This window comes from Pelodiscus sinensis, chromosome 19 (assembly GCF_052426305.1).
Source record: "Pelodiscus sinensis isolate ZL-2025 chromosome 19, ASM5242630v1, whole genome shotgun sequence".
NCBI classification, from domain to species: domain Eukaryota; kingdom Metazoa; phylum Chordata; order Testudines; family Trionychidae; genus Pelodiscus; species Pelodiscus sinensis.
This window is the reverse complement of record NC_143070.1, coordinates 14,237,501-14,264,833: the sequence shown is the minus strand read 5'-3', so window position 1 is coordinate 14,264,833 and position 27,333 is coordinate 14,237,501.

The window sequence follows — 27,333 nt, the reverse complement described above, 5'->3', positions numbered from 1 at the left end:
AGCTACTTCTCCCCAGGCCACCAATGGGAATGGAGAGGCCGTTAAACTACAAGAGGAGGATTTTGCATGCCAAAGTCGTGAATCTGCTGTACATATTCTTAGGAGCAGAAATTCTCATCCCCTGGGATTTGACCTGTGAAGTATGCTCTTAGAAACCACGAATGAGAAACAGAAGAGACTGGAACTGATGGAAAGAAAACATTTAAAGCCAGAAGAAATAAAAATTCTCATGGATAATTTTCTGCTTCCAATACAAATGAACAGCTCCACATGGGAACGCACCAGCATGTACAAGCTTGCATAGAAAAAACTCTGCTTTTGAGGTTTTGGAGTCAATTGACATCATTGTCCATTCAGAATCGTGACAGCTATTCACCTGTCTTCCTACCATACGCTTATTACTGATGAAAGCGCAGCGATTCCTGTCACCAACTTGCTTATCATTTGCTTCAAGTTCAGAGGTGTAGCATGGGCAGGGCAGAAGACTGTGTTTGGTGGAATTAGTCAATGATCTGCTTGTAATGCACAAGCTGTTACAGCTGCTGTCTAAGCCTCTGACAGCCTGAATAAGCGGGCTGTGATGAAATCGGTGATGTTCCCTTCAGTCATACTAGGGAAAAACAATGGTGTTGCCACACAACTCAAGCAGGGCATCCCATATTTAACAGCACAACCCTGCGTGGCACATCGAGAAGACCTGGGTTTAGTGGATGCGTGGAACCAAGTGCCAATGCTGAAGAAAGGAGAGACCCTTTTTAAGACCGTTTATAGGGTCTTTTGCAGCTCCTCAGTCCAAGGAGGACAATTTGAGGAAAGAGCAAATGTCACAGAAAATGAGACTGTATCGTTGAAACCTCTAACTGAAGTACGGTGGCTAGCTAGACATTTTGCTGTGTAATTATGAGCCCCTTCTTAAATATTTGGAACAAGAAATCTGAGAAAATAATGACCCATTAACAAAGTGCTGCCTGAATAAGATCTCTGACACTAATTGCCACGTCACTGCAGCTATATTAAATGATGTCTCACGCAAATTAGCAGAACTGACCAGACGCTGGCAGAAGTGAAGCTTTAACAACAAGTGAAGCTGTAAAATTAGCAAGGGCTCAGATCCACAGGATGAGAGGGCAGGATCTCGGTAAAACAGTCTCTTGGAGCAACAGTGTGAAAAATCGAACCAAATCAAGCACAACCGATGAACATTCAGCAGTGAACCTGTTCTATGTTTCATCTCTCTGCTGTGTAAGCCTCTGCATAAGAGGTTTCCAGAGAATGGACTAAATGAACGGGCAGCTTTGCCTCACTTTCCACACATCAATTCAGGGATGAATTTGGCACTGAAATCATTAGCAAGCGAGCTAACAAATACTGAACAATTTGGGGCAGTAGTCAAGTGAAATCATCAGCCGAAAGACCACAGAGGAGGAGAAGGAGTTCATTGCAAACCAGAACAAGGGTTACAAATAAATCATTGCAGAGACATAATGAAGCAAAGCTCATGACAAATTTGCAGGAAATGGGGACTTTATGGTGACAGAATGTAGGACAATGTGTGACGGCCCGTTGGGGGTCCCCCATCTCCTGCACCCCAAAATGGCACAAACAGACTGCACCAGCCGGTGGAATAGAGGAAGTTTATTGCCTCTCCAGAATACAGCACAGCACAGATGTAATCTGGTCACAGAGCTGGGGGAGACTGGGCCCCTAAACTCCAGCCCCTTTCCCTAGGCTGTCTCCTCCATGCTCCCAGACAGCCAGCAACTAACTAACTCCCTTCCAGCCCTGCCCCCCAGCCAGGGCATCATTCCACCTTCCTTTGTTCCTCTCCATGGGGGTGTCTGGCCACTGGTTTGCATAGTGACTCATCCTGTTTTGCTGGGTCGTGGTACCCACGGCAGCCAGTGAGGGTTACCCCAGAGCCAGCAGCATAGAAACCAGCCAGGTACCCCCACTACGTCACACAATGCAATGCAGTGTCACAACTAGTGGATACACGGGCAACATTTCAAACTTCCAGTGCTGTCTGTGAGCCTGGCTTTAGTCTTCTCTAGAATATCCAAACTATCTCTGGATAAACTTTTGTCATTTTTGTCTTAAGTATGCCTTGGTGATCACTTATACACACACACACACCCCCCGCACAGTGATCGATATCTGTCACACACACACAGTGATCACATACACACATACTCTACAAGCCACAGTGATCTCACAAGCATACTGACATACACACACATTCCAGGACACCATGATCTCTCTCTCTCACTCACTCACTCACACATACACACACACAGCCCGTGCCTACAGGCATACTAGGCAGCTGCCTAGGGTGCCAAGTTGCATGGAGTGCCAAATTCTAAACTCTGCCCCTTCCATTTCCATGGCTTCCCTGCGGCCAGGAGGGGGAAAGTCCTGGGAGTGGGAGTGCACGGGTGGGGTGGGGGTGTTTCCCCTGTGCCGTGGAAGGGTGGAGGAGGAGGAGGAACGCGTGGGGGCGGGGGGCTCCCCTGTGCCGCAGAAAGGGTCATCCCCAGGGGAGAAGGGATGCGGGGGGGTCGGTCCCGGGGGAGGAGGAACATGGGGGGTTTCTCTCTGGGGGGGTGGGATCTTGGGAGGAGGCGGGTGCAGGGGACTCTGTCCCCCGGCTGGCACCCTGTTCCCTCTCCCCGGCCCCCAGGTCCCAAACTCCATCCCCAGGCCTGCAGCCACCAGCCCCAGCACTCCAACTCCATCCCCAAACCCCCAACCCCAACCTCCAGGCCCCCAGCCACAGAACTCCATCCCCAACCCCCCTCTCCCCAGCACAGAACCAAAACCCTCAGTCAATATCTGCCTTTGGGGTGGGGGGGGGCGCCTACTGCATTGATCTCCTAGGGCGCCAGTTGGTGGCAGTTAGTCTAGGGCAGCCCCCCCACACACACACTCTGCAGGCCACAGTGGTATCACTCACACACCCAGAACTCACGGTGAGCTCTCTCTCTCTCTCTCTCTCTCTCTCTCTCTCTCTCACACACACACACACACACACACACACACACACATGCACATGCCTGCAGGAGCTGCTGCAGGAGCTGGTGGGGGCGGTCGGCACGTGCTCATGAGGGTCCAATTGAAAATCACGTGGCAGACAGACAAGAACTGTGATTAGTGCTCTTCTACATACAGCAAATAAATGAAGTGATTTTTTGTGTTAAAACCAAATGATTTAGTTTTTGTTTCACAAGTTACAACAACAGAGACTCTCTAACACTTTTGCCCGTAGAAAGTTTTTTTCATGTGCATCAAGCCAAGAGATGTAATCTTTAATTTCAAGCATAAACTGTAACACATTTTTCATTTAATATGTCAGTACAAATAATAACAGATTTTGTTTGCTATGCCAAGAAATAGCAGTTTTGTGTTATGCCTCAGAGGAACAGGACACCTGTAAGATACCAAATGGCTGCTGAAAACAACGTATTTGATTTCATAGTAAACAAACACTTAAAGTCAGGCACCTTGCCAACGATCCCTTGTTGTAGTATTCTTTCTTCCATAACATTTTAAATATATCTAAGGTATTTGTTAGTAACTGCTGGTGCCACAGTGGCACAAATCCAAACAAGCGCACACGACCTCATTCTTGGTGCACAAGACAAAACTCGTGGCTGGAGAATCTTAGAGGGATCACTGGTCCCATCTATTTTCTATGATTCTCAGCTGGGCCTTCTCTCAAACCTCACAGCTTTGTGCTCAGAATGTTGGGACTCTGGCTACAGATAGGGGCCAAGCTGAAAATGAGGAACCCTCTGTTCCCATCAAACCCAGTAAAAGGAATAAAAGATTGTTAAGTAGCGGGGTGGAAGCACTGCAAGGACAGAGTATCAGCTGCAAATGTGTTTAATTCCTGTCAAGTATTTCAAAATCTGGATTTTGTTAGCAGGGGGAAAAGAACCAGTGAGCATTCAATGAAGAGTTTTACACACTATTTAGAACATCGATTCAGAACTGAGGTCACCAAAAAATTACAAAGAAAACACACCGAGACTCGTGACAAAATGAGGTAGCAGTTTATTTCAACCCGTTACCTGGAATGGAATGTCAGAGGGAATTTACACAGATATTTTATAGGCTGGAGGGGGTACAGGAGAATTCATATGGGGCTTTGAGTTTCTGAGAGAAGCACCCACTTGAGAGCTTGGGACTGGCTATGGAGCTGTATCACTTTCAATATAATTAAAATAGCACTTTGTTATTCTAATTCTGTACATTCTGAGCTGGATGTTGTCTGAACACATCGATATTGGACAATCATTACTTGACACCAAACATTTCTCTACCCACCCTGAAGGCAGGGGATGCCTTAGGGGCACCTCCAAGAGGAATAAGCTCCATGGAGACATAAACCCAAATTCTACTCAAGTTTTGCTACGTTCCCTTTAAGTAAGAAACATGGAAATTCACCCCCACTGGTCGGCAGGGAGGGAAAATCATCCCCCTCTGCCTCAGGAGCACGGGAAAGGCTGAATCAGAAGGAGAAGGGAAGATGCCCCGAGTCAAATCAAAACGGAGTGTTGGGAAGTGACTGTTGCAGCCCCTGTTCCCATCTGTCCTAGGCCGATGAGGCTCCAATCTCCAAGGTGGGCTCTCGGGGGCAGGGAAAGACTCCGGGAATTACCTTCTGTACAGACTCATCCTCTCTCACGCCCGCGGGGACAGCGGCTTCCTGAGGTTCTTGACAGAGGCTCAGTTCTCGTCTCTCAGATCCTTGGGCACCAGCTGTTGCCAACCAGTTGGACTGGAGGCAGGATAAGAATGCTGCAGCCACATTCTTTGTTGTTGTCACACATGACATCACAATACACTCAGGCCTCCATACAGAGACACCCCCGCCCAGGTAACTCATCCCAACACACGGCCAGGAAGGGGGCAGCGCTAACACCCACAGCGGGTTCATACTGGAAAGCTACTGGGAAGGAAGGCAGGAGGCAGAATCTTCCCTTGACCTAGCTCTGTCCCTTCTCCTCCATGCGTACTGGGTACCAGCGGGTGACAACAGAAATTCACAGAGGTGGGGGGCTGTGATTTTTGCTAAGCTGGCTGCTGTGGGCTCGGGGCTCTCTGCTTTTTGGGGAACATGTTTCACACACTTTAATCGTCACTTTACTTTGCCGTAGACAGGGGGAAATGCAGGTCTTTACTCCAGGTGGAACTTAAACCCATGATCTCCAGGTCCGGTGACCCCAGGCAGGAATGAGGCAGGAAGCGAGTCAAGCTGAGGGAAGCAGGCAAAACTCATCTTGCCTCACAGGGCCCCTTGCAACAGCTTCTTCCTAGTGTGCTACGGCGGAGAGACTCCCCCCAGTCACCTGAGGTGGTGACCAAAGCACCTGGGAATCTCCTGCTGAGGTAGCTCAGTTGGGCCCATGTTAGAAGAGCAAAAGGCCCCTGCTTATGTCCCAGGGCTTGGCTGGGCTCTTTCTCCCCTGACCCTCTAGTGCTGGGCTCTTTACAGCATCACAGCTGTGCCCCTGGCCTGCTGAGAATTCCTGCCCTTCAGCAGCTCCCTGGAAGCACCTTGCCTGCCCTGCTGCTCCCCCTAGGGCCCAGCATGCCCTGCCTTCCTTCCCCTGCCCTGCCTCAGCCGGGGAGGGGAAAGAAACTCTCCTTCAAGCCGAACCAGCCACGTCAGGATAACTTGCTGTGACCCCACTACCGCTCTCCACGCTGCCGGCTGAGCTATGAAGGGCAGCTGCTGGTGTTGTCTCTGCTGCTTTGCCCTTAATAATGGAGAAGAGAGTTAGGCAGCAGGTGCAGAATCCAATAGCCTGGACTGGGACCCAGAGTAGCGGGGGTCTGGGGCTTGCAATATTGTGAGATACCTGCCCCTCCCCTCGAAATAACTAGATTGTGCAACGCCCGAGTCTTAAAGAAGACACTGAAAGATCCCTTCTCCCTCAGAGCTTTGCCAGAAAAAAGCGCCAGCCTAGACGCGGATCTTTCGGAAAATAAAGCCTTTTCTGAAAGATCCCTTATTCCTTATTTTAAGAGGGATAAGGGATCTTTCGGAAAAGGCTTTATTTTCCAAAAGATCCGCCTCTAGACGGGCGCTTTTTTCTAGCAAAGCTCCGAGCCGGAAAAAAGTGGCAGCCATTTTTATGCTAATGAAGCAGGGGAGATTTAAATCCCCGCTTCATTTGCAATTGCGATATGTCTAATTTGCATCCCTTTTACGAAAAAGGGATGCAGTCTAGACACAGCCGTTCTGCTTCTTCCTCTTTCGATTCTTCTGCTGCTGCTACTTCTGCTCCTTCCGCTTCTCTGCCTTCTTCTTCTCCTGCTGCTCTTTTTCTGATGCTCATGCTACTTCTGCTGCTGCTTCTTCCAGTGTGTCTGCTTCTTCTGCTTCTGCTTCTTGTTCTTCTGCTGTTTCTTTTCTTCTGTTGCTGCTGTTTCTTCTGTTGTTTCTTTTGTTGATTCTTCTTCTGCTGCTTTTGCTCCTCCTTCCTTTGTTGCTACTACTTATTCTGCTGCTAGTTTTCTTCTTCTGCCAGGGCTTCTTCTGTTGAGTTTCTTCTACTGCTGTAGCTGCTACCACCTATTTCTTCTGCTCTTTTCCTGTGCTGCTGTTTCTCCTTCTGCTGCTATTTCTTCTTCTCCTCCTGCCACTTTTCTTCTGCTACTTCTCCCAATGTTTCTGCTGCTGCTGCTGCTGCTTCATCAGCTTCTGTTCCTGCACCTTTCCCTGCCCCTACTTCTTTTCAGGCTGCTTCTTCTGTTTGTTCTTCTGTTTCTTATTCCGCTGCATCTTCTACTGCTGCTGCTTTTCTGTTGCTGCCACTGCTTCTTCTTATATTTCTCCGGCTGCTTCATCTGCTTCTGCTCCTCTATCCTTTTTTGTTACTTCTTTTAGTATTGCTACTGCTGCTGCCAAGGGCGGATATAGGGCAGGGCGAACGGGGCGGCTGCCCCGGGCCCCACGCTTCAAAAAGCCCCGCGCATGCGCCGTGGCAAAGGGGGGCCCCGCGAAATTATGCTGCCTGGGGCCCCGCAAAACGGTCATCTGCCCCTGGCTGCTTCCACTTTTGCCTCAATCTGTTGCTGTCTCCTCTGCTGCTGCTGCTGCTGCTGATTCTGTGGTTGTTTCTTTCCTGTTTCTGCTTCCTTTCAATCTGTTACTGATTCTTCTGCTACTGATGCTTTTTCTGTTCCTTCTTCTTCTGCTTTTTCTCCTGCTGCTGCTACTTTTCTTCTTGTGCCACTGCTGCTTCTTTTAATTCTTCTTCTTCTTCTGGTATTACGTCCTGTTTCTTCTACTATTCTTTTTCTACTACTTCTTCTGCCCCTACTTTTTTCATGCTTCTTCTTCTTTTGTTTGTGCTACTGCAGCTTCTTTTCCTGTTGTTCCTCTTTCTGCTGTACCTTCTGTTGCTGTTACTTCTTCTGCTTCTTCCTCTTTTGATTCTTCTGCTGATGCTACTTCTGCTCCTTCCGCTGCTCCGCCGCCTTCTGCTGCTGCTGTTTCTGCTGCTGCTTCTGTTCTTCTTTTGCTGCTGGTTTTACTGCTCTCGGGCTTCTCTACTCTGAGAGGTTTTTGCAACAGAGAGTATGCTAATGAGGGACTGATGTTTTTTGCGCAAGGGGGTGTTTGCACAAAAAGAAGCAGGGTAGTCGTTTCTGTTTTGCTCAAAACCTCCTTTTTGCCTCTCCGGATCTGGTACAAAAGGGCTTGATGGCGAAAAACGGAAGTGGCTACGCTGTTCCTTTTTGCGCAAAAACCCCTTGTGCAAAAAGCATCAGCACGAACTATGCTAATGACATCACAACTCATGCTAATGAGTCATTAGCATACTCTCTGATGCAAAAACTTGCTGCCTAGACTCAGCCTCACTCGATAAGGAGCAGCCAGAGCTCATGACTCAGAGATGCTCCCCATAGCCTGGTCCTACCCCTGCAGTGCAGCTGGCTCCTCAGGGGCTGGGCCTGGGCATCTCCTCTCAGGAGGCAGGGACAGCCCCGTGCCCAGCAGGGAGCTGGCTCCATCCCTGTGGCCAGCCAGGCCCTTGCCCTGCTCTGCCCTGGCAGGAGGAGGGGAGAGGAGGGGAAATCAGGGGCTGAGGTTATAAGACAGCTTCTCCCTCCCTCCCTTTTAACAACAGCAGAGAAGGAAGGGCTTCCAAAGGATGTCACAGAACTAGTTTCAGAGGGGCAGCCCTGCGAGTCTGTAACTTTAAAAGACAAGGACTTGTCCTGTAGCACCTTAGGGTGTGTCTACACAGCTCCCTGAACTCAAAATAAGAGATGTGCCAAAGATACAAAGATGCTAATTCCCTTGCCCATTACAATGATAGCTCCCCACTCATCAGCTCCTGATTAGCCATTCATTAACAGCTATTCCCTCCCTTCCTCTCCCTCACCCCACCTTCTGTACTTAATCTAATTTGTCAGGTTAATAATGTGTTCACTTTTTTCATTCTATTCCTTTGGTGTAGATGGTAATGCCAATTCTCTTTCAGAATATGATCTGAGGAAGTGGGTCTGGCCCCAAGACAGTGAACACAGAGAACCACCAACCGTAGCGAAACATCTCCTTGGGTCTGACGTACTGGCTCAGACTTGCACAAGGACAAGGACCTGAGACTCCTCCCCATCAATGCCCCTGTCCTGCCAATCGGAGAGACTGAGGGAGGGCGGTGGAACATTCTCACCAAAGAGCCCAAAGCATGGCCCACATCATGGGGGTGATCCCTGTCAGAGCACTATTTCTGCCCCACCATTTTGGTGTGACCTCCCAGGAGTCCAGCTCTTGATGTGGGTTGGGGAGCAGAAGAGGACAAAAGAGGGAAGAAAAGAAGAGAAATGCTGGCGGGACGGAGGGAAAGAGAAACCAAACAGGAGAAACCCCCACGGCCCCAGTGGTTCTAAGGGACAAAGCCCCAGGTGGGGAATAAAATTCCGACCCTTTCACCCAGTGTTCCGTGCCTAGAATCCAGCCGGGACCAGGTGGATCAGACTGAGCAGTTCCAACCCCCTCGGAGGCTCTTACCTTCTCCACAGGGATGTCTGGGTTGTAGGCAAATCAGGTGAAGGAGGAGGAAGCTCGACAGAGGTTCCTCCAGGCGCTCACGTGCAGGAACCAGGAAGCTCTGAGTCCTCAGAGAGACATCACGAGACAGAGACTTGCCTTAGCAAGTGCCACAGGGGTCTGCGAGGTCATCCCGGCCTTGCCCCCTCCTGTGCCTGGCTGATGTCAGCATCTCTCAGTGAGGTCACCACCTCCCCACCACCTTTGCCTAATATGCTGAGGGCCTGCCAAAGGCCTGTGTGATGTCACGGCTGCCCCCTCCCCCCATGCTGCAAGGCGAGTGTCCTGCCTCTGGCCACCCCTTGGGATGTTTGAGCCATTCCCTGTGCTTCCCCCACTCAATGCCTGTTCCTCCTAGGAAGTCAGCCGGCTGCACAGTCGCACCTCAGAAGTGTCACGTTATTGGATTTTGAGGGGAACAGCCGGGTCACTGCTGCAGCCATGGGGGGGTGTTCGCCCCAAAAGTGGTACAAAGGGGGCCATATGAGGGGGCAAACAAAAGCTTGCTTTCTTCTGATTCTGTATCTGCTCTTCACATATCTGTATAATGTCTGTGTGTGTAGTTAGGAATCTGTAATCTGTATGGAGACTGGAAGTCTCTCTGAATGTGGTTGAGCAGTGGGTAGAGCCCGGCCTATGGACATGCTGATTAGTGAGGCCCTGTGGGACAATAGCACTCAATGGGCCAAGGACACGGCTCGGGAATGGTGACCAACACCTAAGGGCTACCAGCAGAGAACACAGTGATAGGCCACTGGCCAGGTGACCGGCTGCAGCCAAGAAGAGACCAGGAAGGATGTATAAAGATGCCATGTAGCTGACTCCATCTTGGTACTCAGCTCAGCACTTCATCCCAGAGGCAGCAGTGCAGGGATCGAAGAGCTGGAAAGAACTGAGGACCCGTTTTAACCTAGGATGTTCAACAAGGACTTCCAAGCCAGCAGCTATAACTTCTCTGCTAGAGCCTGCATTGAGAGCTGGGAGATGCAATGCATGTAGCGTATGATACTTTAGCACCCTTACTCTCATGCTTTTCTTTCTGGTAGCAATAAACCTTTAGATGTTAGATGTTAAAGGATTGGCTCAGTGTGACTCGTGGGTAAGCTCCAGAAGGTAAATTGACCGGGGATCTGTGGCTGGTTTCTTGGAACCGGACAGAACTTGTTCGGGGAAGGTGAAATTGGGTTCTAAGACCCCTCACCTGAATATGAGGCCCGGGGCCTTCTGGGGCATGGATATTGCTGAGGATTGGAGGGGTTTTGCTCATGAGGCTTCAGGGCAAGCAGCTGAAGCGCTCTGTGGGACTGGTTTGTGGCCTGTTTGGGAAGGTCTCCAGTCTGGGGTCTGTAAGGAGCCCCAAAGTTGAGCAATTTGTCCTGAGTGGACACCTTCAACTGTGCCCAGGCCGGTCCAGTATGTCACACCCCCCTTCCTGAGACATCTATCCGTTTTCAAGCTCCTGCTGCACCCGAATTCCCTCCCAGAGTTTACATCTCTCATCCCTTCCCACACCCAAATCCCCCATTCCCACCTCAGAGCCCGCACCTCCTGTCTCAACCCAGGGAGAGTGCGTAAGGGCCAGGGACAGCAAGTGATGGAGAGGAGGGGAACGGAGAGGATGGGGCCTCAGAGAAGGGATGGGTGCTTGGGGAAGGTGGGTGCTTGGAGTAGATCTTGGCTTGCCCTGACATTGAAGAAGGGATCTTCGGTGTAAAAAGGTTGGAGAGAACTGATAACAAAACTGAGAGGCTCGTTGAATCCCTTGACTCTGGGAGCTGGGGCTGAAAAGCAAATGACAAAGTTCACAGGATGCATGAGAAAAAGACGACAAATGGCCACACAGTGTGCAGGAGGCCAATGCGAGAAGTAAATGCTCCTGTTCCTGTCACAGGGCTCTGGAGGCAGGTGATTCCAAACACACCTAGAATAGCTGAAATTCAAAGCTTGTTCCGGGAAGAATTTCATTTTGAAGAAAGGCCGTTTTTTTCTCAGCCTGGTCTCCTCCTGCCTGCCCCAGGAAAGCCAAGTTCAGACACTGGGGCGACGGTTTTAGTGGCTGAGAAGCTGTTTAACGGGCTGTGATGCTTCAGGTGCAGGAGCAGTGATCTACTGTCCCCCCCAACTCCTCAGCCAGTTTTCATCTCTGTCCGTGTCAGGTGGTGGGTGCCAGGCAAATGCTGCGGCTGCTTTGTCCAGTGCCAATGGGATTATTTCACTCGGACATCATCAGTGGTGCCAGGGGAGGAGAATCACTTACACAGGGCTAGAGCTGTGTCCACACTGGGGGGTTTCCACTGCCCCAGCAACACTTCCTGGTGCGGACCAGGCTCAGGGTGCTGCCTTGGCCCCCACTGCCATAGTGATCACCTCCTGGGCATCGCTGTATTGACCCTCTCACCTGCCTGTGAGGCAGGGCAGGGCTATTAACCCCGTGCTACAGGTGCGGGAAACCGAAGCACGACACGACTATGGGATTCACAGAGCTGTGTAGGTGCCTGACACTGACTGACCTTAAGGGGAGTTGGGTTGGGAATCCCAGCCCAGTGACTTACCCCGAGTGTCCCAGGAACCAGGCCAGAGCAGGGAGCTGAACCCAGCTCAGTTCTCTAACCACTGAACCAGCCTTCCTCTGTCACCTGTGTCATGAATCATGGGTAGTGTGAATGGTTAGCATGAGTGCATGAGTGAATCAACAGTAAGTGAGCTGAAGAGAGGCCATGCTGAGGTCCAGGCAAGCGCCCCAGAGAATTATGGACTTGTTTGTTCTGGACAAAACCCCTGGAGTATCATGGACGTGTTTACAACTTTAAGAAGAAGGACCGTGGGAAATAAAAGAACTCTGTGTATGTGGCTGAGGCAGCGTTTCCAGCATTGCCAGATAAGAAAAGTAACAAGGGAAGAGTCTAACCAAGGACAGACCTTTGTTTCTCACTAGTGGTGAGGCAAGTGGTGCAAAAACCGGATATTTCTGGATTGGTCGTGGACACACCAGTAAGAAGAACTGGCCTGGCCCCTGCCGAGGGGATATGTACCACGCCATTTCCCCCCACAAGTTGGAGTCCATTGATTCAGCATATTGGGGTGATATGCACATTGGACTTCCACCTCAACCAAATTAACCAACATTCCCTGGGGTCTGGCCAGCCCCAGAGGGTGAGTGTGTGTGAGTGTGTTAAATTGAATTAAGAATTAAGCTGCTAAATCGGGTTAAGGAGTAGATGTAGATTGTTATTCCATTTAAATATTGCTTTTAGTGCCTTTTAATGTTGTTTTAATTGCTTAGTACTAAATATACATGTAGCGCCCCTCTCCACCTGGTTACCTTCTTTAAGGCGAATCTGCTTACAGGTTTTGATGGAGAGGTCTGGGTTCTTCTGGATCCCGCCACCCACTCAACTTTATTTTTTCCGATGGATTTATTTGGCGGTGCCTCCACCCCCTCACTCCTTCCTGGCAGGGTCACCAGGACAGCTTGGGAGAAAAATTCTAACCCAGGGGAATCCCCACATACTTGCCAGGTAGTTGGAGACTCCCAGAAAATAACACAAACACATAGGCTGTGTCTACACTGGGCCACTTATTCCGGAAAATCAGCCGCTTTTCCATAATAAGCTGCGAGCTGTCTACACCGGCCCCTTGAATTTCCGGAAAAGCACTGACGATCTACTGTAAGAAATAAGCTGCTTTTCCAGAAAAACTATGCTGCTCCCGCTTGGGCAAAAGTCCTTTTTCCGGAAAACTGTTCTGGAAAAGGGCCAGTGTAGAGAGCACAGTAGTCTTTTCTGCAAAAAAACACCCGATCGGGAAAATGTCGATCAGGGCTTTTTTCCGGAAAAGCGCATCTACATTGGCCACGGACGCTTTTCCGGAAAAAGGGCTTTTCTGGAAAAGCATCCTGCCTATGTAGATGCTCTTTTTCCGGAAATACTTATAATGGAAAACTGTTCCGTTTTAAGCATTTCCGGAAAATCATGCCAGTGTAGACTTAGCCATACACGATAATAAACACAGTTATATTAAACAGGAGACAAATATAACAGAACAGGGTAAAACACTATTTTTAAGTTCACCGGTGCCCAGCAACTGTAAGGTTAGTGTCCCGTTGGTACGTGCACTTTGTTGGGGCCCTTGATGACTTTTGACTACAAAATTCTTCTCTGCAGTGGTTTAGCAGTAGGGCTGACTAGGTCCAGTACAGCCCAAAAGACTCACAAGTGGGAGAAGGTGGTAAATCCCGCACAGGTTTAATATGCAGCAGGTAATAAAATCCCCAAGCAAATTCCCTGACTTACTAACTAAGGGTATGTCTACACTACAAAGTTAGTTCGAACTAACGGACGTTAGTTCGAACTAACTTTCATAGGCGCTACACTAGCACTCCGTTAGTTCGAATTTAATTTGAACTAACGGAGCACTTAGTTCGAACTAGGTAATCCTCACTCCATGAGGATTAAGCCTAGTTCAAACTTACTAGTTCGAATTAAGGGCTGTGTAGACCCTTAATTCGAACTAGTGGGAGGCTAGCCCTCCCCAGGTTTCCCTGGTGGCCACTCTGGCCAACACCAGGGAAACTCGTATGCTCCCCTCCCGGCCCCGGATCCCTTAAAGGGGCACGGGCTGGCTACGGTGCCCGGGCCAGGTGCAAGCCTGCCAGCACCCAGCCAGCAGACCCTGCACCTGGCACGGATCGAGCCACCCACCCGATGAACCCCAGCCCTCCCCCTCTTCCCGGGACGAGGCTGGCGGCTCCTGGGAGCTTGCCCTGGACTGCAAGAGGCGGGCACCCTCCTGGGCTAGTGCAGACATCGTGGACCTTGTCCACGACCTCCGCACTAGGTACAGAAAGGTGGCTGTCTAGGGCAGGAGAGCTGCCAGTCTGGCCACCTAGGAGCAGGTGTGCATGAAAATCAAGGGGGACCAGTGAGACCCCCAACCCTGAGCTTACTGCCGACAGCGGCCAACCCTAGGGACCCTGGAGGGGATGGACCGAAGACATTGACCAAGCCATTTGTCTCGTGCCATTCCTCTCCAGCCTTCCACAAACCTTGGGCAGGGACACCACTCCTACCCTCTGGCTAATACCACTCCATGGACCCAACCTCCATGACTTGATCTCACGTCCCTTTCAACTCTGTTCTAGTTCTAGCCTTCACAGCCTCCTGCAGCAAGGAGTTCCACAGGTTGACTCTTTGCTTTGTGAAGAACAACTTTCTGTTACTAGTTTGAAGCCTGCTACCCATTCCTTTCCTTTGGTGTCCTCTAGTCCTTCTTTATGGGAACTAATGAAGAACCTTTCTGTATGCACCCTCTCCACCCAACTCCTGTTTTTAGAGACCTCTATCCTGTCCCCCCTCTGTCTCCTCTTTTCTAAGCTGAAAAGTCCCAGTTTCTTTAGCTTCTCTTCATATGGGACCTGTTCCCAACCCCTGATCATTTTAGTTGCCCTCCCCTCTCCCAGCTTCTCTCTTCCCCTCTCCCACCTCCTTTTCCCTGTCTCCCCGAGTTTTGTTCAATAAAGACAGATTCCATTTTTGAACACAATTGTCCTTTATTTCGTACATCAAGAAAAGGGTCTAGGGAAGGGTAAGTGGAATGAGGTGAGGGAGGAATGGGGTACGAGCCCCCGATGGGGAGTACTGGGCTTGCTCTGCGGGCTTTTGGGGTGGAAGCTCTCCTGCAGCCCCCCAATTACCCTCTCTCCTCAGATGGCAGCCTGTGGCAAGTCCAGCCGGTCTGATGGCCGAGTGGTGTGATGTGCCCAGTGTGGGTACTCCGGGCACTCCAAGCTAGGACTGCTTTGCAAGTGGGGCACCCCTGAGAGCTGTCTGTCTGGGGTGGGGGTCAGGACCCTTTAAGCACAGCCCTCGGCTAGCCTGAGACAGCATCTCCATGCTCTAAGTCCTCCTCTGATGCCCTGCCGGCACTGCTTCCGGCCATCCTTAAGCCCGGATCAGGGTCCACTTAATGTGGACTTGCTAGTTCGAATTAGCAAAACGCTAATTCGAACTAGTTTTTAGTTCTAGACGCATTAGTTCGAATTAGCTTAGTTCGAATTAACTAATTCGAACTAAGTTAGTTCAAATTAGCTCTGTAGTGTAGACGTACCCAGAGAAATACATGTGGGAAAAGTTGTTCCCTGCAATATAAAAACTGGGAAAAACTAATTTTGAACCCAGTTTCTACTCATCCACGTTTGATAGAATCGAACAGGGTGTTAAATACCATCACTGAGGGACTGGATGTGATGACTTCTTAAGGTCCCTTCCAGCTCTATGAAACAGGTATATCTCCACATATTATTATACAGAGCTACCAGTTCTAACACACCCACACCTCCTCCATTGACTTCTCTCAATCTCTCTCATCAAATCACCTTTATGAACATTGCTCAATGCTTCCCCTGGCAGGGCTTTCTTTTCATTTGCTCACTAATTTCCAGACTCAAACAATCTGGGCAGAAGGGTCCATGTGCGGTGTCTGTCTCAGACTGAACATTTTGTAAAAGTGTCAGTCAGAATGGGCCAACTCTTGCTGAGACAAGGGTGAGAAGTAGCACATTGTTAAGGTGCAGAAGAAGGCACATGGCTGGGGCAGGATGTTGGCTTTCAGGCACTTACCAGAGGCCGCTGTCTGGGGGTGGGAAGCTGGCGGCTCAGTGGAGGTCATGATGTCCTGTGCTTACTGGTTGGCAAATCTCTTGCGGCTCCCATTGACCAAAATTCCTGGCCAATGGGAGCTACGGGAGCAGATCCTGCAGGCGAGGGCAGTGCAGAGATGGAGCTTCCCTTGGCACATGCAGCAACATGGCTTCAGCACAGTGGAGGGGAATGCAGCCAGCAGAGCTACATGTACTCCCTTGCCTCCACCAGTCAGAGCCAGATAATACATGGAAGCTTCTGTGGCTACAGCTCAGGGCCCCAGGTTAAGTGGCTCACAAAACTCCCCTGCACTTTAGCTGGGCTGGAGATCTTTGGAAAGCTCCTCCTCTCCCACCACCCCCAAATCCCTCCTGCTATCTGGTGTCTCTGCAGGGAACTTTCATGCATTAACATATTTGGATGTCCTGTAAATGTAATGGTAACCCTGAATTGTCTGGATTTAAAATGCTTGTTTCAGGGATAAGTACAAAATCCCTGGAGTACATTTTAACCAACATTGTTCCTTCCACCTTCACTTCATCTGAAACAGTTGTTGTGAGGAGGTATTCACACTGGGACTTTCGTACAATTTAGCAACCTGAGTTTTAATTCTCACTGGTATGACAGAGTGGGGGTTTTGGTAGTAACTGACCTGATATATAGAAAGTTATTGATTTCCTTTCTTCATCCAGGTGGGTGTTCCTTATAGAACAGGACAAATTCTTGTTTGAATTTTCTGTTATAATGATAGACTTTTTTATTTCCAAGAGACCATCTTCCTCTTCAGACTTTGTTTCAGTGGATGCAGATAAAAGCTGCACTTTGGGATCTCTCCAGAGCACCTGGGGCTGTGGGTACCATCCGGCCGACTGACACACCACTCGGATCCCTCCGTCCTGGTGACCCTCAACAGAGATGTGAGGTGAAGAGCCTGAAGCTAAAATGAAGTAGTGTTCAATGAAATGAGCCTACAGCTCAGTGTATAAATGTTCACATTTCTAATAAAATGATTGTATAAACTTTACTGCTGATGTTCATGGAAAGAGGAAACTTGACTTAATGAAATTGTCAGGGCCCAGAGGCTGTGGCTGTACGAAAAGCCCCTCGTTGCCACCTCTGAGAACTTCTGCACTAAATTACATTTTTTGGCTGCTTTAAATGCACTTGAGCTGAGGAAATGTTCTCTCTTCATTCCTGTCCCAGCCCAGACCAATGGCAGATGGACAGATACCTGCACTGAATAAAGCCGTGCTAGGAACAAAGTCATCCTAGACCTGACAGAAGCCTGCTGTGGTTTTTCAGAGTCTGTTCTGACTGGCTGTGTCTACACTGGGCCACTTATTCCGGAAAATCAGCCGCTTTTCTGGAATAAGCTGCGAGCTGTCTACACTGGCCCTTGAATTTCCGGAAAAGCAACGATGCTCTACTGTACAAAATCAGCCGCTATTCCGGAAAAACTATTCTTCTCCTGCTCGGGCATAAGTCCTTATTCTGGAACACTGTTCTGGAAAAGGGCCAGTGTAGACAGCCCAGTAGTCTTTTCCGGAAAAAAGCCCCGATCGTGAAAATGGGCTTTTCCGGAAGAGCATCCCATCCATGATGCTGGCTCCGTCCTGTCATGGTACTCGGGCATCTGCTGCCCAAACTCATCCTCCCCATGCTGGTACAGGTGCACAAAGGGAGTGAACTCACGTCAGAACCATCTCACCTCCATGTGCTCCACACTCATCCTGGGGGACAGGCGACAGGGTAACACGATCTCCTCCCCCACCACGGCTGTGACAGGGTGACCAGGCCCAATCACAGTGAACTGAGCTGTAATTTCACCAGAGCACAGAAAAGAGGAAAACAAACAAACAAAAGGGGATTTAATAGAAAGTGAATCAGTTAGTCACACAAGCTTCTAATTTGCATATTTCACACTAGCACATTTACCCTGCTTGGGCCCTTAAGGAGGGGTTGGGGGCATGAGGGGGTGCAGGAGTCAGGGTTGGGGGAAGTTAGGTGGAGCTCTGGGCAGGGGACTCTGTGTGTGTGTGTGTAGCAGGGGTGGGCAGGGAGAGCAGAGGGTTGAACCACCCTCCCTGGAGATTTGTACCAGGGCTGCTTACTGTTCCCCCTCCTGTTCCTGCCATGGAGTGAGACCAAAGTGCGCAGCTCATCTTCTCCCCATGCTCCCCAGACAGAGTGAGGAACTCAGCAAACTGGGCACTTTCCCCTCACTCCTTGACAAAGGGGAACAGCCAGCAAAGTCCCTGTATAAATCTATGGGGAGGGGGCTTCAGTCCCCTCTGCCCCCCTTTAGGGCACTGGCAGGGTGGAAGGCTCAGGGCTAGGACTGTCTCAGATGGGGGGGCAGCCAGCCTGGTGAGTCCGTCTCTCTCCTGTGCAACTGTGAGACTCAGTCCCATTCCAGGCACCTCCTATTGTGCTGCCACAGTGACCCTGACCCTGCTGCCAGGTACAACCAGAGGGGGCAATGAGAGGCGCTGTGAGTTGCAGCAGGCTGGCAGCAGAGAGGTGATGAGTGACCAGAGTGCAAGTAACCTGCCTCTTTACTGCCCCCTCCCCCAGATAGGTGGTGAACCCTGTGGTTGCCCCTCAGCATTTTGGAGCTGTTCTGGCCAAGGGCCGCAACTGTGACTAGGGAGCAGACATGGAGGTGGGGAACCTAGGACAGGAGAACCTGACCCCCCCTCCCTGGGCTCCAACGGAACCCAACCCTCCCACCCCCACTGTAGGAGCAGGCCACCCCATGGCAGGAGGCATGCAGCCCCAGCATGCCCCGTCGGCAAGCATGGGGAAGAGTATGTGAAAAGGAAGTTTGTCTTGCTGGACTTAAGACCCTAGGGGAAGGCGCATCGCCCGGCCTTCTTGGGGTGGGGCTGTCACTCGTGGTTTGTATTTAAGAACTTGTCTGTAGAGTTTTCCCAAACTAACCCCACGTCACTTCCCGCCCTTTTATGGAAAGTGTCTTTTCCACACTCAGACACAGTGCGTGGGAGTTGGGGAGCATTGCTCCCAGAGGCATTCGGGAGTTGTACATGAATTTCCCAGGTTACGGGGGGAAGCTGGAGCCAGTTCTGTGTTGGAGGATGGAGAGGAGCCTCTAGACATTGAACCTGGCCCTGGCTGCTGCTGGCGCTCCCTGGCAGAAGGGTCACACTTATAGCTGGTCTAAAGGAAATCTTGCATTCCCACAGCAGTGTGACTGAGATCTGAAATTCAATCTGTAACCAGGTTTTACCCCACTCCTAACAGTGACTGTTTGTTTGGACTGGATTGACACACTGAGCAGTTGGTGCTGTTTTTTGTTCTGGTTTGTGTCAAATAGTGACTCAGGGAGATTGAATAGATCAATGCAAATAAACAAATCCTGTAAGAAGCAGAAGCAGCCATGGACATTCCTACCTGATTCCAGCCTGTGCACGTAACATGTGAGGAAGAAAATGATGAAATGAGGTAGACATGATCTCACTCTGGAGCTGTCATAAATGGAGGGAATTTTCATCTCACCCTGAGACGATCCAGGGATGGGAGAGGAGAGAGAAAACAACAAAAAAAACAATATATTGAATGTATCAGTCACAGTGATTTCGGACAACCTGGGCTCAGGGACCACAGAGGCTGAGTCTAGACTGGCATGATTTTGTGCAAATACTTTTAACGGAAAAGTTTTTCTGTTAAAAGTATTTGCGCAAAAGCGCGTCTAGATTGGCACGGATACTTTTGCGCAAAAGCATCCGTGGCCAATCTAGACGCGGTTTTGCGCAAAAAAGCTCCGATCACCATTTTAGCCATCGGGACTTTTTTGCGCAAAATAATACCGCGTTGTCTACACTGGCCCTCTTGTGCAAAAGCATTTGCGCAAGAGGGCTTTTGCCCAAACGGGAGAGTCATTGTATTTGCGCAAGAACACTGACGATCATACATTAGATCATTAGTGTTTTTGCGCAAATTCAAGCGGCCAGTGTAGATAGCTGGCAAGTTTTTGTGCAAAAGCAGTTGCTTTTGTGCAAAAACTTGCCAGTCTAGACACAGCCAGACAGTTCTGAGCAGTATTCATTCCTGGCCACACAGAAGAAGGCCTGACATGCAACTTAAGTGCATTTCCCTGCTTCTGCATAACACAATCACTTTGGATGCTGCCTACAATCAACTCCAGCCTTTCATGGAATATTCTTCGTGCCAAGGGGCAGAACTCCCTTCAATTAAAACCAGACAGATGTGGGCTCCTGGGGACTGGTGAGCTGAACCATCCATTTTGATCTAGACTAAAATTGTCTATAGGTAATGCACCAGCTGATGCCTGCCAAACACCCCTTCCACCAGGCCACCAGCCATCTCACCTTCTCAGCTCTGCGAATCATCCTTGTGGGAGTTAACATGTGGACACCCCGAATGGTTATTCTCCCAGACAAAAAGAAAAACAAGAATTCCCTGAAAAAACCCTCGATAACAGAGATAAAGTTGACGTGTGGAGTCCAGCATCAGGACTAATGTGGCAGTTGGAACACTTGGCATATCTGTTCTGTAAAAAAAGACACTGACACCACCAATCAATCTGCTCTGTATGGCCAATCTCCTCATGGAAACAACAGTGAAAGACCCCAAAAACCCAAAGGGGGCTGTGTGCTGCTCAATATAAATGCCAACAAGGCTTAAATGAAGAGTGAAAAACTTCTCACAGGAGAGTAAGGTGACAGCTGGGGTTTCCCAGAGAGGACGAGCAGATGACTGAGGACTAGAAGTTCTGATCTGATCACACTGTAACTGGTTAAAAACATGTTATAATGATTTTGTAATAAAAATTAGTTTCAGACAAGCATTGCCATTCATTTTCTTATGAGCTGAATGTTTCTGTTTTTTCTTGAGGATCATTTCAATGAGAAAAGAGACATTTCTTATTGATTCAAAATGAGAATTCTAGACAAGTACATTGAAAATATTTTATTGACTCCTTTCCTTATTCTTTTAGGAAAAAAAACTCTGAAAATGGAAATAGATTATAATCTATTTCCTTTAAATAATATTTCATTAAAATAGGATACATCTACACTAGCCCTCTAGTTCAAACTAGGGAGACTAAAGTAGGCATTCAAACTTTCAAATGAAGCCCGGGATTTAAATATCCCGGGCTTCATTTGCATGTTCCCGGTCAGGTGCCATTTTTAAAAGCCCCGTAGTTGGAACTGACTGCCCGCGGCTACACAAGACAGTGTAACAGCCTGCAATGAGGTGTAACAGTTAATCCAAACTAAGGACTTAGTTCGGATTAACTTCTGACTGCCACGTGTAGCCGCGGGCAGTCAGTTCGAACTATGAGGCATTTAAAAATGGCGCCTGCCCAGGAACATGCAAATGAAGCCTGGGATATTTAAATCCCTGACTTCATTTGCAAGTTTGAATGCCTACATTAGCCACCCTAGTTCGAACTAGGGGGCTAGTGTAGACATACCCATAGAAAAGTCTATAAAATATTTAAATCAAAACAAAATAATTTTAAATTTTTATTTTAGACCATGAATTCCATTTGTTGACTAGCTTCAGCCCTCGAGGAGATTTCCCCAGAGCATCTCCCCTCCAATGGGTGCTCACACAGTAGGAAATAGCTGTTGATTAGCATATCAAATGCCTCTTTTTAAAATTATGTGCATCCAACCGTACAACTGAACTCAGATTTGCTTTGAGCACGTTTGGCTCCCTCTTGTGACAGAAGGGGAAATGAATGAGTTTTCTGTTAGGACCAATTGTGGGAATAATTACTTCTTTTTTCCCCCTTGAAAGTATCAGAAACAAAAGATTGTAAAGTGAACAGGCAATAAGGCAGATCGGTCGCAGTTGGGTATTGGCACCGTACGTCTCTGCCAATATCTAAATAGAGGAGGTTATTTTGTGACAGATTTCCCTCAGACACGACTGAGAACAGAATCAGGCCCAGTGGTCTTGCATAAAACACAACCACCCTGGTGGGGGGCAAATCAATGTTTGGCTGGGGAAGGCAACACCCCTCCACCTACAGACCTGCCTTTCTATGCCACCTGGCTGCAGGTTCCAACCCTGCTCATGGCTGCTGGCCCTGTCCAAGCCTAGCAGGAACACACACATCCCCTGCCTCAGTGCTAGGCAGACATGCAGCCCCATCTCCCCCCACCACACACACATCTAGTGTGCCAAGCATCCCCAGTCCCCTCATAATTTCACCAGCTCCAGCCCCGGGAGCAGCTAAGCAGCCATGTTGCCCCAGCACAGCTCCCTTGGAGTAGCCAGGCAGCAATGCAGCCCTGACTTGTCTCTGGCCCCTGGGAGCAGCAGGGTCAGAGCATGGTCAGGGCCATCCCTTCCTTTTGGGAAGGCAATGCCACCCCTCGTCTTTGTTACCCACTGGCCATGGAAGCCACAAGAGAAACAAATGATTAATTCCGCCTGAGGCCCGAATCTCGGTTTACGTGGCTAGGAAAGTGATCTGAACCACACCGGCATATGTACCATTTTCAATGCAGCCGTAGTGTAGCATTCACAGAAAGAGTAAAACAAGCCTCGGGGGATTATTGAACCTTGGGTTAGTAGCAATCGGATGAAGCAACACGCAGCATAAGTATGTGAGGGGCTAGAAGGGGCTTTGTGAAGCAAAATTAACCCACCTGATTGATCCTTCTGAGAACTTTCCCAGTCTTCAGGGTGGGATCAAACTTCACTCATTCTGCTGCAGTAATTGACACTCCAAGACATTATTTCAGTGCATCCCACTGCACGGCCAAGCCCCTGGCTACAGAACAGCTGCGGAGTTCTCTGCTCTCACGGCTTTTCCTCGCCCTTTTTACACGACATTTCTATCCCTTCCAAAGAGATTTCCCAGCCTACTGCCTTCAGCATGGACAAGAGAGAAAGCAAAAGTTCAGTCCCACAGGCAGGCTGTGCAAAGAAGCCATGGTCTCACTGGCTGTCATGGGAAGAGATTGGAGGCGTCTCTTAAAGACACAGTGATAGAAATGTAGCCGTGTTAGTCTGGCGTAACTGAAACAAAATACAGGACTATGTAGCACTTTAAAGACTAACAAGATGGCTTATTAGATGATGAGCTTTTGTGGGCCAGACTCACTTCCTCAGATCAAATAGTGGAAGAAAATAGTCACAACCATATATACCAAAGGATACAATTAAAAAAAATTAACTTTGCAGTGTGGGTGTAAGTGAAGGTTTTTTTTTTTAAATGGCTTTTTTTCTGAAAAAACTCTTCAATGTAGACATACCCTCAGTGATGGAAAAAATTGTCTGGACTCACTGATACACCCAGATCAAACATTGTGTTCCTAACGGCTGGGTTTTTATCATTAGGTTTTTTTTATGTTGTGTGTGGTGTGTGTGTGTTTGTTTGTTTTTTTAAACTGTGAGCAATTATTAGGAACTGGGTGTGTGGCTTGTCTCAGTGCACCAGGGGAAGGACTTTGATAGGAGTTAATTGTAGTTATCTGATTAAAAACCATTAGAAGCTGTGGGGATTGGGCCAGCGTTCTCATCGTCTATTTCCTTATTGCACCATCACTTTTGTAATGTCCCACAGATGAGGGGGTCTTATAGAAGCTGTTTTCCAGTTTGCTAAGTCCTTCCTTAGGGTGTCCCCTGCCTGAGAAGTCTGTGAGTTAGCACCTGTTCCCACACCTCCTCAGAAGCCATCTCCCTGGCTATCCAGGTTTCCAAATGCTTTCCCAATTTGTCAGCTGGCCTGTGCGGATGGTATGTCACATTTCACCTTGACTGGCTGTGACATGCAGGCACTTTGTTAGGGATGTGAAGGGCCAGTCAAACGCTTATCGGACAGTCGACAGGATAGTCAACTAGTTGCTTCCCTCTCCCCTTCCTGCTTCTGTCAGAAAGAGGCCTTGTGGGCCAGATTCAGAAGCATCTGAATCAATTTGTCTGGAATAGCTGCCATTTGTGCCCTGCTTAGCTGTTCCTGCCATTAGATGGATAAGCCCAGGCGCTCATTAATTTTGACTCCTACCTATCTTTATTGGCACCCAGTCAACAGAGTCTAGATTACAATTACAGTCCAAGTACAGAATCCCGTTTGTAACCGTCTTTTGACACTGGGCACTTTCTGGTTTATGGGTCTCAGAAGAGGCACTTTTTTAACGCTCTTTTCCCCATTGAATCTCTCTCCTCAGAGTCCTGTTTTCTGCCTTTGCTCAGGCTGGGTTGACCCAGCTGACTAGCTAGGAAAAGTTATGTGAGACACAATGGAGGCTGACAGCAGCTCTTGCTGTTCAGACTAGAATCCAGTCTGTGCATTTCTGGAATAAGGGTCTCTCTGCCTTCCGGGCAGCATGTCCTGGAGGTTTGCTCAGGGACTGTCCTTCCAGTGGAGAATCGTGTGTTCACCTCACGAGCCATCTCCCCTTGTGAGCCAGGCAGACTGTTGTCCTGGATGATTTGGTGAATGCTCTTTTGGAGCCATAACCAAGAAACAGCATTGTGATGTGTGTGTCCTGTTTGTCTCATTATCACACCCTTTTGGATCTCCCTAGCACAGAATGGAAGATGCTTCTGCTCCGGGTGACTCTGTTGCTACATATACACTGTAGCCTTCTTCCTGAAAAACTAATGCAAATGAAGCACAGAGTGGAATATTGCTGCACTTTATTTGCATAATTAATTAGCAGCAATAAAAGTGAAGTAGCCGCACCTAAAACAAAGCTTGAAAGAGTCTGCACAGAGGCTGGGGCTACATCTACACGACTGATTCTACAGCGGTACTGAAAAGTCTCCCATGTAGCTGCTCTTTGCCAATAGGAAAGAGCTCTCCCATTGGTATAATTACACCATCCCTAACGAGAAGCAGTAGCTACGTCGGCAAGAGACTATATCCTGCCATCATAGCCCTGTCCATCACAGCACTTCTATTGGTGAAACGTCTATTGGTTGGGAGTTCACATCCCTCCCCACCAAAAGTCTGATGGACAAAAGTGCTCATGTAAACACAGCCAAGCACTGTGGATATGTTGGGTGTGAGAAGGGGGTGGCAAAGACAGAGAGGAGGTTTTCCACTGGGTTTTGTGACCAGGTGTGTGTGGAGGGTTTAAGGCTATGTCTAGACTGCAGGCTTCTTTTGGAAGAAGCTTTTCCAGGAAAAACTTCTTTCGAAAGAGAGCATCCACACAGTAAAAGAGCATTGAAAAAGGTATCTGCTTTTTCAAAAGATAGTGTCCATGTTGAATAGATGCTCTCTCACATGTAATCTGCGATTGCTATACATGGAGTGGCCACCAGGGCACCTGTGCTTTTTCCTCTTTCCTCTTCTTCCAAAAGAACTCCCTCTTCCCCGTTCACACACGCCTTTTTCCAAAAGAGCTTTTCCCCAAAAAGGCGTCTTCCTTGTAGAAAGAGGTTTACCAATGTTGGAAAAACCCCTCTGTTCTTTCATTTTGAGAGCGAGAGAGCGAGAACAAACATACATGATTGCAGCGTGGACGGAAGTGAAGTTTTTTTCAGAAAAATAGCTGTTTAGTGTAGACATACCCTCTGAGAGAGAACACACAGAATCAAGAACAGAGAGGGAGGTGGAAACAAAATAAAAAATAGCCAGGAAGCCAACAGGACCTCAGTGGGACCCTGAGAAGAGAGAATTTTTGGGTCTGCAAAGTAGAGAGGGTTGGGGTTCTATGCTATGAAACAGCTCCTTTTCCTGTTGTTTCCTTGCTTCCTCTGGGTCTGGAGAAGTAAGCTTGTACATTTCTTGTAAATAAAGAAGATTGAATCAAAGAGAATACCAGGGCTCTGTCAAATTCTGTGGACATTTGCTAGCCAGTGACAGAGCAGCACAACACTTGTATGGAATGGGACGTACATTAGAATTGTGGGTGGGTGGGAGTGTCATTGATTAAAAGGGAATCTGATTTAGCTCCTTTGTGTCCCCAGCGTCAGTGCGGAGCACATGGAGGTGAGATGGTTTCGACATGAGTTCGCATTCTTCATGCACCTGTACCAGCATGGGAAGGATCAGTTTGGGCAGCAGATGCCGGAGTACCACGGCAGGATGGAGCTTTCCAAAGCCGGCATCACAGATGGGAACACGGCCCTGAGGATTGCCAATGTCAGGCCCTCCGACGAAGGGCAGTACCGCTGCTTTGTCCGAGAAGGTGTCTCTTATGAAAAAGCTGTCCTGCAGCTGGAAGTAGCAGGTCCGTAACGTGGATCTGTCATCTCTTTTTAGGTGGCTCTTGGACCCAGACCCACAAAACTGCTTAGGCACCCACCTCCCTGTGTCAGGGGCATATGTCCATGCCCCCTGAGAACCTGAAAAAGTCATTACATGAGCTAGCGGTTGGTTCAGAGAAGAAGAAAGAGAATGGTTGTGTAATGATCTGTCTTAAACGCTGGAATAAGTTGCTTATGGCGGTTGGAGAATCTCCCCCTCTGGAGATATTTAAGAGCAGGTTAGATAATGGTCTAGACAATGCTGGGTCCTGCCATGAGGGCTGGGGGCTGGATTCAATGACCTCCTGAGGTCTCTTCCGCTCCTAGTGTTCTATGATTCTAAGTGAAACAGCGTCAGCAGGAGAGATTGAAAGAGCCCCACACACCAGACTATCCTGGAGCTTTGGGGTCAGAGCAGGCTCATGAGAACCAGGCAACCCCCGTTCTGATACTTTCTCCCCATTAGGCCGAGGGATGCTCCCAAATAGTGGATTTGCCTTTTGTTCCAGAAGTGAGGGATCTCCTCCCTGGCTATTCAGCCATAGCAGCAGCTGGGTCTTTGTTACTGGTCCAAACTCCACTTGTTTTAGACGCCTCACTTGGTCCCTCTGCAGAATTCAGGCAGAAAATGCCTCACTTCACACACCACAGCCAGAGGAGGAAGTGATGGAGTCTAAGCCATCCTGTGGGAAATGGCAACAACCTGCGTGTGTCCTAAGCTCTGCCCTCGCTCTGAGAGTCTAATGTGGGGCTCCCTTAATCTCTTCTGTTGAAGTGTTTCCAGGTGGGATAATGATGGAAGAGTGACTGGAGCAGGGGGACCAGACTCCGTGTTTCCCACCTCCCAGGTGGGAGCGCTAGCCACTGGGCAGCACAGCCTCTCTGGTGCACAATGACTAGTTCAGTATTTACTAGATGAGAGACAGAGGCAAGATTTTTCTGTGTCAAGAATCTTTCACTTAATCAGTCTGTGCTAAGAAGTTCCAGGTGGCTCTCCGGTGGGACAGCAGTGAAAAACACACATTTTCCTCACCTCCATAACAATCAAAACAAACTTTGTTTAATGGCTGTTACGATTGCATCAGGACACGCTGCCCAAGTACTAGCTCTAGTCCAGCCACAGCATTTGGGCTTGAAATAGGAATTAATTAACGCACGGTTTATGGCCTGTGTGATACAGGAGGTCGGACTCGACAATCACAGTGGTCCTGTGGACATGACAATAATTTAAGCATTTTGGTTGGTGTTTGAAGATCTGCATACTACAAATTGATACAGTGATTTGTAATATATATTTAAATTGAAATTCAATTCTTTCTTCTCGTGCATTCACCACAGGGCAGTGTTCAGGTGATGGTCTATTGCGGGCGTTACTGATTGATTGGACTGTCTGGCTCCTAGTGGACTGATAGATCAAGGACTAGGCTTCTTGTC